The sequence below is a fragment of the Macrobrachium rosenbergii genome, chromosome 7, assembly GCF_040412425.1.
Source record: "Macrobrachium rosenbergii isolate ZJJX-2024 chromosome 7, ASM4041242v1, whole genome shotgun sequence".
Lineage (NCBI taxonomy): Eukaryota > Metazoa > Arthropoda > Malacostraca > Decapoda > Palaemonidae > Macrobrachium > Macrobrachium rosenbergii.
This window is the reverse complement of record NC_089747.1, coordinates 36,098,121-36,114,465: the sequence shown is the minus strand read 5'-3', so window position 1 is coordinate 36,114,465 and position 16,345 is coordinate 36,098,121. Positions and strand designations below refer to the sequence as shown.

Below are 16,345 nucleotides of genomic sequence, written 5' to 3'. Positions count from 1 at the left end.
GGTGAACCACCCAGCTACCACAAGCCTGCTTTGAATTCTGCTATTGGTGATTGGCCAGATCTGCAAGCTCTCCATTGTAAACTGAATAAGGCTTTTGAATTAAGATCTTCTCCATGGTAAAATGAATAAGGCTTTTGAATTAACATCTTGCATATTCACTATTTAAAGATTAGAATGAAAATGATTCATACCAAGTGCATACCAAACCCCAAACAGTAATACACAAGGGAAAATAACCCCCATCTAAAGTACACAAATTCCAAAACAGTAAAAAAACTGAATATCTTTCAGGCCAATAATAATAATAATAATAATAATAATAATAATAATAATAATAATAAATAATAATAATAATAATAATAATAATAATAATAATAATAAGTTCTATTGAATATTATTGCTGCTTCAGCTGCATTTATTTTGTAGAAGACTTTTTCTATTTTCCTTATTGCGGACTTCTCTTCATTGGAGGTGCGTGCTAACAGCTCGCCTATATTTGTCATTTCATGGGGGAAAAGTAAAAAATCTGGATTCTGCTTTTTTATATATTCTATACAATTAGAATATTATGACAAATAGTTGCTAAACACCTGTTGCGGCGACGTTTCGACAGACTCTTCTGTCATTCTCCAGCGGGAGCTAGTAGAGGACTGGTAGATTACATAGGTCCTTCTGAATTTATACACGGGCTTCAGCGGGGGGTCATGGATGGCGAATTTTGATTGGTTGCAGTTGGCGAACTTCAAGCCAAATTTCTGCGGCAAAGCTCGATCCTGACAGATCTTCGCAAGCTGGGAATACCACTCATTCCAGCATTCCCACTGGCCTGTCATTGCGTAATGTCACGCCGACTGACATCATCGGTAGTTTGGCTGCTATTGGGCGGAGGATGAATGATGTCATTATTTACTCTTTCTGTCATAGTCGGGAGGTTGTCTCGAAGGGCGCCTCGCTCATCAGGGGCATCTCCATTCTCAGGGTTGTCATTTTCAGGTATTCGTTGGATTTGGTGGGTGTTCTGCATTACTCTTTTTGAATTCGTGGGTAGGAGCACTGTGCTGTCCATCTTCCCCCCATCACAGGTGACTTCGACCTTGGTTACCTGTATGGGAATGTCAAGACACACAAGGCTGGTAACTGCCTCCGCCCGATCATCAGCCAAACACCTGCCCTGACCTACGCCCTCGCCAAACGACTAAATCATATCTTTGACCCCCTACATCCCGAGCAGTTATAGCCTGAAGTCCTCTGTGGAATTCCTCGAAGTGATCCAAGACTCCCCGGGCGCAGGGACCATCGCCTCTCTGGACGTAGAGAGTCTATTCACCAACGTACCTGTGGATGAAACCATCCACATTGTCCTGAACAAAGTCTACAGAGACCCGACAATGACCCCGCTGAACATCCCAGAAGGTTCCCTGAAGGCTCTGCTGGAGAACTGTACAAAGATGGTGCCTTTCACTACGCAAAGAGGGCACATGTATAGACAGAAGGATGGCGTTGCGATGGGCTCTCCATTGGGCGTCCTCTTTGGAAATTTTTACATGGGCACCGTAGAAGAACGTATCTTCGAGAGAATCCAGTGGCCGAAGAAATATGCCCGATATATCGACGACGTCTTCGTTCAACCAGACAACGAGATGGAGGATGAAGCCCTTCGTCTGACCTTCCAGCAATGTAGTGTACTGAACTACACTGTCGAGTTCAGCACAGACGACTGGCTCCCCTTCCTCAACGTTATGGTCACAAAGACGGAACGGAACTTGAAGACATCAGTCTACACGAAATCCACCAATTTGGGACTTTGCTTGATCGGAGATTGCGAGTGCCCTGATAGGTTTAAGAATATGATGGTCAGGACCTTCATTAGAGGGGCCCTCTCCCATTGCTCCACCTGGCAAGGCACTAACAAGGAATTCGAACGTGCTGCACAAATGTTGGTGAATAATGGTTTCACCAACAAACTCGTCAACAAAGAAATTAGAACTGGCCTGGAAAAATTATACAATGGTGAGAGCGCACAACCTGCCCCCCAAGGTGACATTAAGAAATATTATAAGGCCCGGATGCATCCCCAGTACCGTGAGGACAAGAGCTCATGAAGAAAATCGTCATGGAAAACGTCACCCCGACCGAAGACAGTAAAAAAAATAAATCTTGTAATTTATTATAATAACCACCGCACCCGTGATCTCGTGATGAAGAATAACCCCTCTCTGCCAGCAAGAGAACCCCTCAAGCAGAAGAACGTGGTCTACCAATTTGTGTCCTGTCCGAGGATGCCCCGGCGCTTATATTGGAATGACCACGATGTGCCCGTCAAAAAGGATCTCCTGCCACGCCCAGGAGGGTGCCATCATGAACCATGCCCATGCTACCCACAATATTTCCATCTCCCGCGACAGTATTATACAAAATATAAGTATAATGGGGGGAGAGCCGCCGACCCTCGACGACTGCGCCTGCTGGAGGCACTCCTCATTGCCGAGAGAAAACCAACAATGAATACGATGCAGGAGGCATCGCTCCTACCCACAAATTCGAGAAGAGTAATGCAGAACACCCATCAAATCCAATGAATACCTGAAAATGACAACCCTGAGAATGGAGACGCCCCTGATGAGCAAGGCACCCTTCGAGACAACCCCCCAACTATGACAGAATGAATAAATAATGACATCATTCATCCTCCGCCCAATAGCAGCCAAACTACCAATGATGTCAGTCGGCATGACATCACACAACGGCAGGCCAATGGGAATGCTGGAATGAGTGATATACCCAGGTTGCGGAGATCTGTCAGGATCGAGCTTCGCCGCAGAAATTTGGCTTGAAGTTCACCAACTGCAACCAATCAAAATTCGCTGTCCATGACCCCCCGCTGAAGCCTGTGCATAAATTAAGAAGGACCTATGCAATCTACCAGTCCTCTACTAGCTCCCGCTGGAGAATGACAGAAGAGTCTGTCGAAACGTCGCGGCAACAAGGTTTAGCAACTATATGTCATAATGTTCTAATTGTATAGAATATATAAAAAAGCAAAATCCAGATTTTTTAATTTTCCCCCATGAAATGACAAATATAGGCGAGCTGTTAGCACGCACCTACAATGAAGAGACGTCCGCAATAAGGAAAATAGAAAAAGTCTTCTACGAAATAAATGCAGCTGAAGCAGCAGTAATATTCAACAGAACCTGTTTAAAAGAGGTCTGCTGCCAAATTATATTAATATAATAATAATAATAAATGTGGCAGAGGTAAACAGCTTCCTAAAAAATACAATGTGCAACCAGAATACAGTACTTACAAGCTTTAGGATAAGACTAGCAGAGATTAACATCTGGACAGGAATCTTTCAAGCTAACTCACTGTCCCCACTACTCTTCATAGTAGCCATGATTCCTATAACAAAAGTACTGCAGAAGATGGAAGCTGGGTACCAACTCAAGGAGGCAACAGAATTAACCATCTGATGTTCATGGACAACTTCAAGCTGTATGGTAAGAGCATCAAGGAAATAGACACCCTAATCCAGACTGTAAGGATTGTATCTGGGGACATCAGGATGGAGTTTGGAATAGTAAAATGTACCTTGGTCAACATACAAAAAGGCAAACAAAGACTGAAGGGATAAAGCTACCCAATAGAAATAGCATCAAACACATAGATGAGACAGGATACAAATACCTGGGAATAATAGGAGACGATATAGAACACCAAGAGATGAAGGATATGATCAGGAAAGAATATATGCAGAGACCCAAGACAATACTCAAGTCAAACTCAATGCCGGAAACATGATGAAAGCCATAAACACATAGGCAGTGCCAGCAATCAGATACAGCATGGGAGTGGTGGAGTGGACAAACGCTGAACTCCGCAGCATAGATCAGAAAACTAGGAAACACATGACAATACGCAAAGGACTACACCCAAGAGCAAATACAGACAGACTATACATAACATGAAAGCATGGAGGAAGAGGTCTACTGAACATAGAGGACTGCGTCAACATCAAGAGCAGAGCACTGGGGCAATACCTAAAAACCAGTGAAGACCCATAAATATACAGACAGGAGAATGAAAAACAGAACAGAGGAATGGTACATCAAACCAATGCACGGACAATATGTGAGACAGACTAAAGAACTGGCTGGCAATAAAACTTGGCAATGGCTACAGAGGGGAGAACTCAAGAATGAAACAGAAGGAATGTTAACACAATATCAGGCCCTAAGAACCAGGTATGTCCAAAGAACAACAGATGGAAATAACATCTCACCCATATGCAGGAAGCGCAATGTGAAAGACGAGACCATAAACCACATAAGCAAATGTCTGGTGCTTGCAGTTACAAAAGTCCTCTACTGGAGCCTGTGCAAGAGACACCAGCTAGCTTGCAGTAATAAGTGGTACAAACACCAACCTGAGGGAGTGATAGAAAATGATCAGGCAAAGGTCTTCTGGGACTATGGTATCAGATCAGATAGGGTGGTACAATCACTCAAAAAAGTTTTGCAACATACTTCAAAAGTTTTCGGACAACAGCTTATAATAGCGACATCTGGCACTATTTGGCAACTCAGTTGTAAGCGCGTGAAACAACTGAACACTATAGTGGTGGGTCCGAGAAATTACCTGCAGTTTCCCTTAAACAGGGGTTTTTCTGATACTACTTACTGTTGTCATACTTTACTTAATAAAAAGATGTTACTATAATACTTCAGAGGCCATCGCTGTTCTTATATTTTAATATTTTCATCTCCAACTGCCATCACTATCGTTGTTTTATCTCCTTCATATGTGTGAACTTTGTAGACATAGGCCTACGAGTGTTATAAGTTGAGCTATTAGTCTTATTAACATCAACAAATACGACTTTTGTAAAGATTTGCTTGCACATTATTATTAATCAAATTTTTGAATGACTAATCCTATGTATATTGTGACCAATGAAACTTAATATAAAATATACTGAACTAGACTAACAGATTTCATGTCTGTTTTTGTAATACATAGAATATAATCACAACATATACACACACACACAGATATTATATATATATATATATATATATATATATACAAGTATATATATATATATATATATATATATATATATATATATATATATATATATATATATATATATATATATATACACAAGTATATATATAAATATATATATATATATAAATATATATATATATACAAGTATATATATATATATATATATATACAAGTATATATATAAATATATATATATATATAAATATATATATATATACAATATATATATATATATATATATATATATATATATATATATATATATATATATATATATATATATATATATATATATATATAATATATATATATACTTGTATATATATATATATATATATATATATATATATATATATATATACATATATATATATACTTGTATATATATATATATATAATGCTGTTATCATGTGTAATTTCTCATTTCTTTCATTGGAACTTAGGCCTATCATTTTGATGCCTCTTATGAAGTTAACCGAATATATAACGCCTATTTTTGAATTTCTTATTATCTATGTTTCTAAGGAATTAAAATTAGCAAGAAGTTCAACATTAATTTAGTTGATGCTAAATGCCAGCAGTGAAGAAGACTACCATGCTCATCAGTGGAGAATGTCTCCTCTTCGCAAAAGATGATTCTTACAGAAATCATCGGCCACTGGATTATATTATAACGCAAACCCTAGCCTCTATTCTTTGTGTTTCGCTGATATGAAGTGTTTCTTGGCAGGAGTATGATGAAATAATATTTTGGTCTCATGTAGCCTGTTACGGATGGTTTGAGCAGCAACTTGAAGGGAAAGTGTAATGTTCTCTCTTTATGGCAACACCAGCTTGTCAGGGGAGTTAGGCGGAGCTCCTTCAGTGATCATCCGATGATGATCCGTAACAGTAGTGCAATAATGAGGTCGTCCTCCACTTTTTACAATGAATTTATCATATTTCCTCATTCTCTCTGTTGTTTTATTCCTCTATACATGGTTGTTTTATTTACGCTAAGCTGCCGAGCAATATCTACAATAGAGACATTAGTCTTATGCAAGGTAATGATTGTGGTGCAGCAGTCTGTCGCCCATCTTATCGGTGCACATGACGAGACAGTTTAGTTTAATTTTCCCGCCCGAATGTGGAGTCACACGATAACATACGACGTTACAAGATTTTTTTCTTTTTTGTTTTTGACAACAATAATGGTTGAATTCTTTCTTTCGTTATTTATATATAATTTCATTGATGATTATTCAATATTACTTTATTAATCAATAAGCTTTTATCTGGATTCGAAATATAGTTTCTTCTTTGACTCTTTTGCCCAATCATCTGAAGTAAAAATTTTCAAAATGTTTCATCATTTTTCGCAATATGAATTTTTCACTCACCATTCTTTTTTATATTGTTAACCGTATGATTAACCCTTAAACGCCTGTTGGATGTAGCAAACGTCGACTAAAATTGTCTGTTGAATGCCGAGTGGACGTAGCAAACGTCGACTACAAAAAATTTCAACCTTTGGTCAACTTTGACTCGACCAAAATGGTCGAAAAACGCAGTTGTAAGCTAAAACTCTTACATTCTAGTAATATTCAATCATGTACCTTCATTTTGCAACAAATTGGAAGTCTCTAGCACAATATTTCGATTTATGATGAATTTTTGGAAAAAACTTTTTTCTTATGCCCGCGCGGTAACTCGGCCGAAAATTTCAGAAATTCTTTCGTCATTTTGTCGTAATTTTTGCACTGTTGTATATTAGCCGTTACATAAAGTTTTATTTATGAAAATGTGTGCAATTTCATGTACAATACAACAGAAAATAACTCATGGTTGTAGCTTTTATCAGTTTTGAAATACTTTCATATAAATCACGATAACTGCCAAAATTTCAACCTTCGGTCAACTTTGACTCGACCAAAATGGTCAAAAAACGCAATTGTAAGCTAAAAATCTTACGTTCTAGTAATATTCAATCATTTACCTTCATTTTGCAACCATTTGGAAGTCTCTAGCACAATATTTCGATTTATGGTGAATTTTTGAAAAAAACTTTTTCCTTACGTCCGCGCCAGAAATTCTTTCGTCATGTTGTTGTAATGTTTGCACTGTTTTATATTAGTCGTTACATAAAGTTTTATATATGGAAATGTGCACAATTTCATGTACAATACAACAGAAAATAACTCATGGTTGTAGCTTTTATCAGTTTTGAAATATTTTCATATAAATCACGATAACTGCCAAAATTTCAAGCTTCGGTCAACTTTAACTCAACCGAAATGGTCAAAAAATGCAATTATAAGCTAAAACTCTTACATTCTAGTAATATTCAATCATGTACCTTCATTTTGCAACAAACTGGAAGTCTCTAGCACAATATTTTGATTTATGGTGAATTTCTGAAAAAAAATTTTTTCCTTACGTCTGCGTGCGGTAACTCGGCCGAACATCTCAGAAATTCTTTCGTCATGTTGTCGTAATGTTTGCATCGTTTTACATTAGTCGTTACATAAACTTTTATATATGAAAATGTGTGCAATTTCATGTAGAATACAACAGAAATTAGCTCATGGTTGTAGCTTTTATCAGTTTTTAAATATTTTCACATAAATCACGATAACTGCCAAAATTTCAACCTTCAGTCAACTTTAACTTTCGACCGAAATGGTAAAAAAACACAATTGTAAGCTAAAACTCTTACATTCTAGTAATATTCAATCGTTTACCTTCATTTTGCAATAAATTGGAAGTCTCTAGCACAATATTTCGATTTATGGTGAATTTTTTAAAAAAACATTTTCCTTACATCTGCGCGGTAACTCGGCCGAACATCTCAGAAATTCTTTCGTCTCGTTGTCGTAATATTTGCACCATTTTATATTAGTCGATACATAAAGTTTTATGTATGAAAATGTGCGCAATTTCATTTACAATACAACAAAAAATAACTCATCGTTGTAGCTTTTACCAGTTTTGAAATATTTTCATATAAATCATGATAAATAGAAAAAATTAGACTTTTGGTCAACTTTAACTCGACCGAAATGGTCGAAAACTGCAATTGTAAGCTAAAACACTTACAGTCTAGTAATATTCAATCAATTAGCTTCATTTTTCAACAAACGGGAAGTCTCTAGCACAATATTTCGATTTATGGTGAATTTTTGAAAAAAAAAAATTTTTACGTCCGCTTCGTTCTTAATTCATGCATCATTTTGTGATAATATTTTCTCTGTGTTGCTTTGATCGTTTTAAAATTTGTTATATACCAAAATCATCGCAATTTAGTGTACAATACAACTAAAAAAATTAAGTCATTAGCTTTAACAGTTTTGCTTACAGCGATTTGTATACAATTATATACGAGTTTTTTTTTGCTGTCATATATTCCAATATTTATATATGATAATGATATTTTTTCATTTCTGATGGTTGCATACTAAACTTCAGGCAATGACAAAAAAATGAGCCAAAAATGAACTCTTAATCTTAAAAACTAAGCGTGCTGTGATTTTTGAAAAAACTTTTTCTGCTTGGCACTAACTCACCGAACGCCGCCGGCATACGGGAGACGTTTTTGTAAATAGGGCTTCGGCGTTAAAGGGTTAATAACCAAAGTCGAATAAGAAAATTACATTTCCTTGTAAATATCAAAAGAAAAAATTACTGTTAGGTGAACAAAAACTTCTGGAACATGTTGCAAAACATTTTTGAGTGACTGTACATGCCAATAGACCAGACTTGACACTGATTGCCAAATCAAGAAAGTATCACTCACTGATGTTGCAGTACCATGGAACACCAGCGTAGGGGACACCAGAGTAGATGAGAAAGAAAGAGAACAAATTTATAAGTATCAAAACCTGAAAATAGAAATAAGAAGGATACGGGATATGCCTGTGGCAATTGTATCCATAATCATAGGGACACTAGGCATGATCCCAAGATCCCTGAAAAGGGACCTGGAAAAACTAAAAGCTGAAGTAGCTCCAGGACTCATGCAGAAGAGCGTGGTGTATTAGAAACAGTGCACACAGTGAGAAAAGTGATGGACTCCTAAGGAGGCAGGATGCAACCCAGTACACCAAACTATAAATACCACCCAGTCGAATAGGATAACTGAGACAGACAAAAAAAAAGATAATAATTATATAAAAATAATAATAGAATCATATATGCTAAAGTTAAATAATAATGGTATTATATATGCTATTATCATATATGATAAAGTTCAATAATTATAGTATCATACATGCTAAAGTTAAAAAACACTGAAGATTTTTCTGGCTCTATAAAATAATGCAAGTTCATAAAATTGCAAATTTTAAAGTAATTTGTATTTTTCCTAACAGACAAACCTAAAGGCCTTTAAATAGGATTTTGTTTGCGAACACGAGCTGGAATGGCCATTAACTTTCAAACAAGGTTAACTACTGACTGTAGGGGGGAAGCCCACCCATTCGTCAGTCTGCACTCCACTTTGCCTTTTGGCCCAGGTACCAGGATGAGGGGTGGCTGAGGTGGGCTGTAAATGTAGACCTTCAGGTTTATATGTTAGGGAATATAAAATTACTTTAAAACTCGCGATTTGTTTCTACAAATAAAAACCTTCAGTCCTTACATATGAGACTTACTCTTTGGAGGGTGGATTCTGGGTAAATCTCTGAAGACTGGAAGTTCTACCCACCCAGGAATCTCTTCCTGGTCTCAAAGAACTGAGGGAGGAGTCCTGTGCCTCTGGTCTGCTGAACATATGGGATGTTCAACTGCCAGACTTCTGGGCTTGAATTAATGAGCTTGTGTCATTATTCCAAAAAAGGCTTAGATGGACCCATAGTGTCGGAGACAATAAAAGGCTAATAACACCAATAGGATTGCTTTATTGTCAACACTAACAACACCAATTGGCTTCTTTTATTGTCAACCCCTCTCTCCCCTTGCTAGAGAGAGGGGAAGACTTGCACCTAACAATCTACTCTAGATTATAGACAGGGTACTCAGTTATCTAGATTCACCGCATGACATGCCACTCCAGCATGTGACAGCTCACCACCTGCCTCTCTGCCCTACAAGAACGAAAGGTAAAAGAGAAAAGGGAGGAGGACAGTCACTCACACACATTCTCTCTTGCTTACCGTACACCTTGGACGAGATGCTACCTGTCCCTTTAGGGGAGCTGGGTGAGCTACACAACTTGACCAGCCACCAGAGGACCCAAGGAAAACGTGTGCACTCCTGCCCTTAATACCTCTAGTACTGACAGGTTCTTCCAGAATGCGAGGGACAACATGCCCCTAACCTTGTGAGCCCTCACTCGGAACCCACTCCTGCCTACCTCATCAGACGCACAGTACACTTGCTTGATTGTCTCACGAAGCCACAAAAAAATTGTGTTCTTGGACATCTCTTTCTTGGTCGAGGTGGTACTAACGAAGAGTCATCGACAATCAAGCCTGAGATGTCGAGTCTTCTTAAGGTAGTACCACAGCACCCTAACTGGACACAAGCATCTTGTCTTGATTACCACCAACAAAGTCCTCTAAGGAGGGGATCGAAAAGAACTCGAATCTGGTGTCAGGGACTGACAGATTCTGAGTCTTCACTACAAATTCTGGGATAAACTCGAACATGACAGATCCCCATCAAAAGGCCATGAAGCTTGCCAACTCTCTTTGCTGATAGCAGGGAAAGCACGAAAACAATCATGAAGGTCAGATCCCTGTCTGACGACTCTCACAAAGGCTCATAGGGTGCACGAGTCAGGCTCCTGAAGACAAGTCACATCCCACTCAGGGGCCCCGAGTTCCCTGGGAGGGCAAGACTGTTCGAAACTTCTCAGCAGCATGGAGATCTCCCACAAGGAAGAGAGATTGACACCCTTCAAAGCAAAAGACTTGACCAAGGGCAGCTCTGTAGCCCTTAACAGATGAGACAAAGAGAAGTTTCTCTTGATGAAGAAAGACAAGAAAGTCCACTACTGCTGAAGAGTAGCTCCAACCGAAGAGATGCCCCATCAACAACACCAACCACAGAAAATGACCCATTTCACCTGGTACACAGCTGCAGAGGACTTAAGGTATCCAGATATCTCTGTTGCTGTGGCGAGAAAAACCTCTCACTTGCATGAAGCGCTGGTCCTTCCACCACCTGGTGATACTTTTCTACATGTGGTTGGCACAGCAGGTTGTGCCAATGGGGAATCTCTCTCAGTACCTCGGAAAGTACAGTTAGCAGGTCTGGATACCATTTGGCATATGCCCATTTGGGAGCCACCAGGGTCATCCTGAGATCGCCCAACAAATCAGACAAAATGGAGGAAAGGTGTAGGCATCAAGATTGTCCCATGGGTGCTGGAAAGCACCTTCTATTGCTGCTTGTGGATCCAGCATGACTGAACAGAACACCAGCAGTTTTCTATTGTGCTGGGTTGCAAAGAGATCTATCACTGGGAGGCCCCAAAGATCGAACAACCTTTCCGCTTTGTCTGGGTGTGGGGACCAGTCTGTCCCTATCATGTAGCCCTGACAATTGAGCTTGTCTGTCACTACGTTCCAGATGCCGCAACGTAACAGGCTGATAGCTTTACTGAGTGTGTTACCGCCCACTCGTGCACCTGCACTGCCAACGTATGTAGCTGAAGGGAAACTAATCCCCCCTGCTTGTTGATGTATGCCGCTACTGTGGTATTGTTACTTATCAACACCATGGAGTGCTCTATCACTCGATCCTGACACTCCTGCAGTGCCAAACACTGCCCTGATTTCCAGGATATTGATGTGGAGGTGTCTGTCATTCTGATTCAACACACCTGAAACCAGCAACTCTTCTAAGTTTGCACCCCATCCCTTGGGATGATGCATCCGAAAACAAAAGCATCTCAGGTGGGGGAGTGCCTAACAGCACTTCTATTAAGAGGTTCCTGTCATCTAGCCACCAGGCTAAGTCCTTCCTTACTTCCTTCAATAGAGGAATGGGGATTCCCTTGCTGAAGACCAAAATGCCTGCATTCTCCACTGAAGAGAATGAAGGTGCAGCTGCCCATGAGGGACCAGCTTCTCCAGGGACGACAAGTGACCCAAAAACAACTTGTCACTGCCAAACCGGTTGCTCATGTCGAGACAAGAACAACTGTGCTGCCTTTCTGAACTTCTGATATGTGAGCCTGAGGGGTAGACTCTTGCTACTGCCGTATCTGTCAGTATGCCAAGATACTTTACCCTCTGCCTGGGTGTAAGAAAAGGACTTCTTGAAATTGATCACTACTCCCAAGTGATGACAAAATTCAATAAGTTGGTCTCTGTCCAGGTGCAATTGCGGCCAAGAACTCGCCAGGACTAGCCAATCATTGAGATACCTCAGGACGTATCCTGTGTGAATGAGTCCAAGCTGAGACAAGGGTGAACACTTGAGTGAACACCTGGGGAGCAGTTGAGAGCCTGAAACAAAGTGCCCTGAACTGGAACACAGTCTCCCAGAGGGTAAAGCGGAGGTACTTGCGAGAGGACTGGTGGATGGGTACAGTATTTTGAAATACTCATCCTTCAAGTCCACCAAAGCAAAAGCACGAAGTCGGACTCCCTGATAGAAATGAGTACTGAATGTACCATTTCCATCTTGAACCAGGGGAGAGAGATCTATGACTGGTCTCCAACCACCAGTCGACTTCTCTACAAGAAAAAGACGGCTGTAAAACCTCAGAGAACAATCTGTCAAGACTTCTACAGTGCCTTTCTTCAGCATCGCTTTCACCTCTTTCCTGGGACCCGAAGAGGAAAGGCCAGACTGAACCAAAGGGTTGGGTGCAGTGCCATGCGAAAATACAGATGTCTTGGCTACTGCCAGGTGAACATGCATGTCATTGTTTATAATCCTTAGCCTGTCCACTGCAGCCTCTACCTCTCCTCTAGGGAGGGGGGATGTGGAACCCAGTACAGGTCCATTCCTGAGTGCCAATGCCGACTCCAAATCGACGAACCTGGTAACCTGGTAACCACAGACAACACAGCATCTCTTCTCTTGAGCACCAGCTTTGCCTACAGGTTAGCTGTCTGGTGGGCTAGGCAGGTGAAGGCCCTACCTCCAGACAACATCAGTTTCCTGAATGTGGATTCCTCTTCGAATGTACGAGACCCTGAAGAGGAAGAAGCGATCTTGGCCACTGCAAGGGACCAGAGATCGATCCAGCAAACCATTTAGAATTCTGCCATGGCAGTCGATTCCACTGCTGCTGCTGCCTCCTGCTGCAAAAAAGAAACTCCTTCCACAAGGAGGCAGTCCAGTGACTGATCTGGACACAGATGAAACAGGTCTGGGTCAACCTGTTTTGTCGACAAAGGCCTCTCCAAGGGATTGGAGTATTTCCTCAGGCAAGTGAGAGGCTGACAAAGTATCTAGCACAATCAGCTAGAACTAAGTGAGTTCTCCTTCCCAGACACAAGAGAAGTCACCTGGTCCAAAGCCCCATCGGCAAGTCACGACCATGGCAAGCCCATTGAGACTCTGGGTTCCTTTTGAGGTCCCTAAAAAGTCTTGATAGTTGAAGAGTGGTCAACGGGGAAGCTATGGTTTCTTCCTCGAGATCATTAAACTGCCATATCAAACGACCAATCTCTGAAAAACTCCCCTGCAACTTGGGATGTACGAATCCTAGGGAATAGGACCCTCAGGCCCTTCCAGGTCACAGTCCTCCCAGGTTACTCCCTCCGCAGGAGAGGGACACTCACCAGAGCCCCTGGTGATCTCTCCACCACTTGAGCATACGATTGGTCTGGCTTCCATGGTCGGGCTGGGATGGGAGTGTGAATGGTCCTGGTCCAGAACCCTAGTCCTATCCGGCTCCTAGCTCCCAGAAAACCCCAAGGAGGTGGAGAGGAGAGGGATCCCTAGCACCCTTACCCGACCTGCCACAAGCCAAAGTTCCGGTAAGTGAGTAAGGCTGTGGGCAGTCATCAACCCATAGTGACAATGGCCGTACAGGTGGGGGAGAGTGTTCCTTTTCACATGAACATGAACAGGGGCTGCCCCAGAGACTTGTTACAGTCTTCTTAGAAACTGGAGTATATATAGTAGAAGACCGGATGGGGGACTTCCTCTTGCCTTACTCTCTTCAGAGAACGGGAAGGGGGTGAGTGGGTGCCTGCCCGTTCCCTACTCTGCCCGTTCCCTACTCACTATTTCTTGCTGGGCTGTGCTGGAAGGTGAGTCCATGGAACCACAGGCAACGGTTGCTCCGTGGAAGAAGGCTGGCTGTCAGAAGCCCTATGGGACTTCTTACAGCTGGGAGAGGCAACCCTCTTCTTCCTCCGCTTACTAGATTTGGAAGTAGAAGGGAAGGAGGTGACAGCACTCGATGAAGATGAAGACGAAGACAAAGACGATGATGATGACTTCCGATTCCTCTTCTTCGACTTCTTCCGGCCAAGTCAGGCAGGTAAGTACACTACCGGGAGCATGTGCAGTGTTATCAGCAATGTAGAGGTGGCCCTCAAGCTGGTAGACACCATAACCACGAAAGTAGGAACATTACGGTGGAAGCAGTTACTGGAAAGCCTTTGGAGGCCTTAAAGTGGGAGATCAATCCTGAAACACTCGGCTCCCCAAAAAGGCCTAGGAATGGCCATAACTCCCTAAGTCCCACAGGCTCCACAACGCCTGCAAGAGAAGTTGGGCTAGGTGAGGCCATCTCCCTTTGCCCTGAGGAGCAGTGTCCTTCCAAGGACAACTAACCCCTCTGAGTGAAAGGAGACTGCTGGAGAGTAGTTAAACTGGTCATCTGCTCCCCTTCACTGGCTCTCTACTGACAATGGAGTAGGAGACGGCAAAGGAGTAGCAATGCTTATAACTGCCTAGTTCAAACACCAAATATATACCTTAAACTATCATCCTAAAACCCTTTAATATAATTTCAAAGTCATCTTACAACATTACCCTTAAAAATATATGGTTTACAGCTACATGTGAAAACTAAACTCAAGTCTCCCCTACATTCACACACCCATTTCCTCTCATACAATATTGAAGCTGTCCTGTTTTCTTTTTCCAGATAGGGGAAAAATTGGGAATTTGCAAGTAGACAGATAGGGAAAACAATTAAATACTGTACAGTAACTTAAATATTTAAATATACATTGACAAAAATACCAAATTATAAATGCAATCAACAGTGGTAAAATATTCTCTTGTGTATGTACATGCTGCAAAGATTTACTAATTTTCAAATACAGTATCAACATTAATGTAAACACAGCAAAATATCAATAAAATGTTATTTTATTTACAGAATCCATTTATACTGTATTATATTCATGCATTATCATCGTATATGTATAAAAAACCTGATCGTCCTGACACTTGTAATGTTTAAGTTCTGAAAATCAGCTGATTGAGGCTCACCACTACCAAATGTATTAATGGAGTTATTTTTAATTTTGTACACAAAAGTTTATGATACAGTAATTCATATTTCAATAAGAAAGGGAGAGAGAGAGAGAATTGGTTTACTACAAATGAATTCTCAGCACAGTGGGTGGGGACGAGACTTGACCTGACAGGGTGGGGAGAGTATACAGTTACCTTATACTGCTTACATATGAAATTTGGATTTTAAATATTTTTACAGTGATTAGAGATGAAACATCAACAGTGATAAAATACTCTCTTGTTTACTGTTATAATATGTGATAACCACAGCATCAACTAAACTTGTAATAAAGTACGGTTCAGTAAATCTGAGAGGAAAAAATATGGCAACACATACCTGCAGTAAAAGCAATTTACATATTTCGGGACAATCTTTTTTTTATATATATATGATGATAATAGATCATTATAATACAGTTTATTCTGTAAGTGAAATTACATTTTATTGATATTTTGCTGTTTTTTCATTATGGGATATTCATTAATATCTGAAAATCACTAAATCATTTTTTCATAAAAAATGTATTTAGTCATGAAAATAAAATGAAAATACAGTAATTAATGAACACTGCTGTACTAAAAAATTTGCTAATTAGTGAATTTTCTGCAATATATATGGAGATAAGTTCCACAGAAAAACCTGCGATTAACCGAAGGCGCGACTGCTGATCCGCGATCTAGCGGGAATCCATTGTACCTCGAACTTATGCGAGGTTAGGTTCCAGAACCCCTCACGCAAGGCGAAGATTCACGTAAGTTTGGTACGGCCACTAAAAATGCTAATAGATGCTTATTTCTGGAGTTTAAACACTAAATATGACTGTCATCATGCTCTCAAAGTATTAAGCTAACTTTTAAATTA

General features: G+C 40.4%; 1 protein-coding gene across 8 annotated transcripts in view; it reads right to left on the bottom strand.

Annotated features, from left to right (window-relative positions):
- LOC136840301 (GPN-loop GTPase 2) overlaps positions 1–16,345 on the bottom strand; it is a 185,331-nt gene that overhangs the window by 1,824 nt on the left and 167,162 nt on the right. The gene's annotated exons all lie outside the window — the stretch shown is intronic.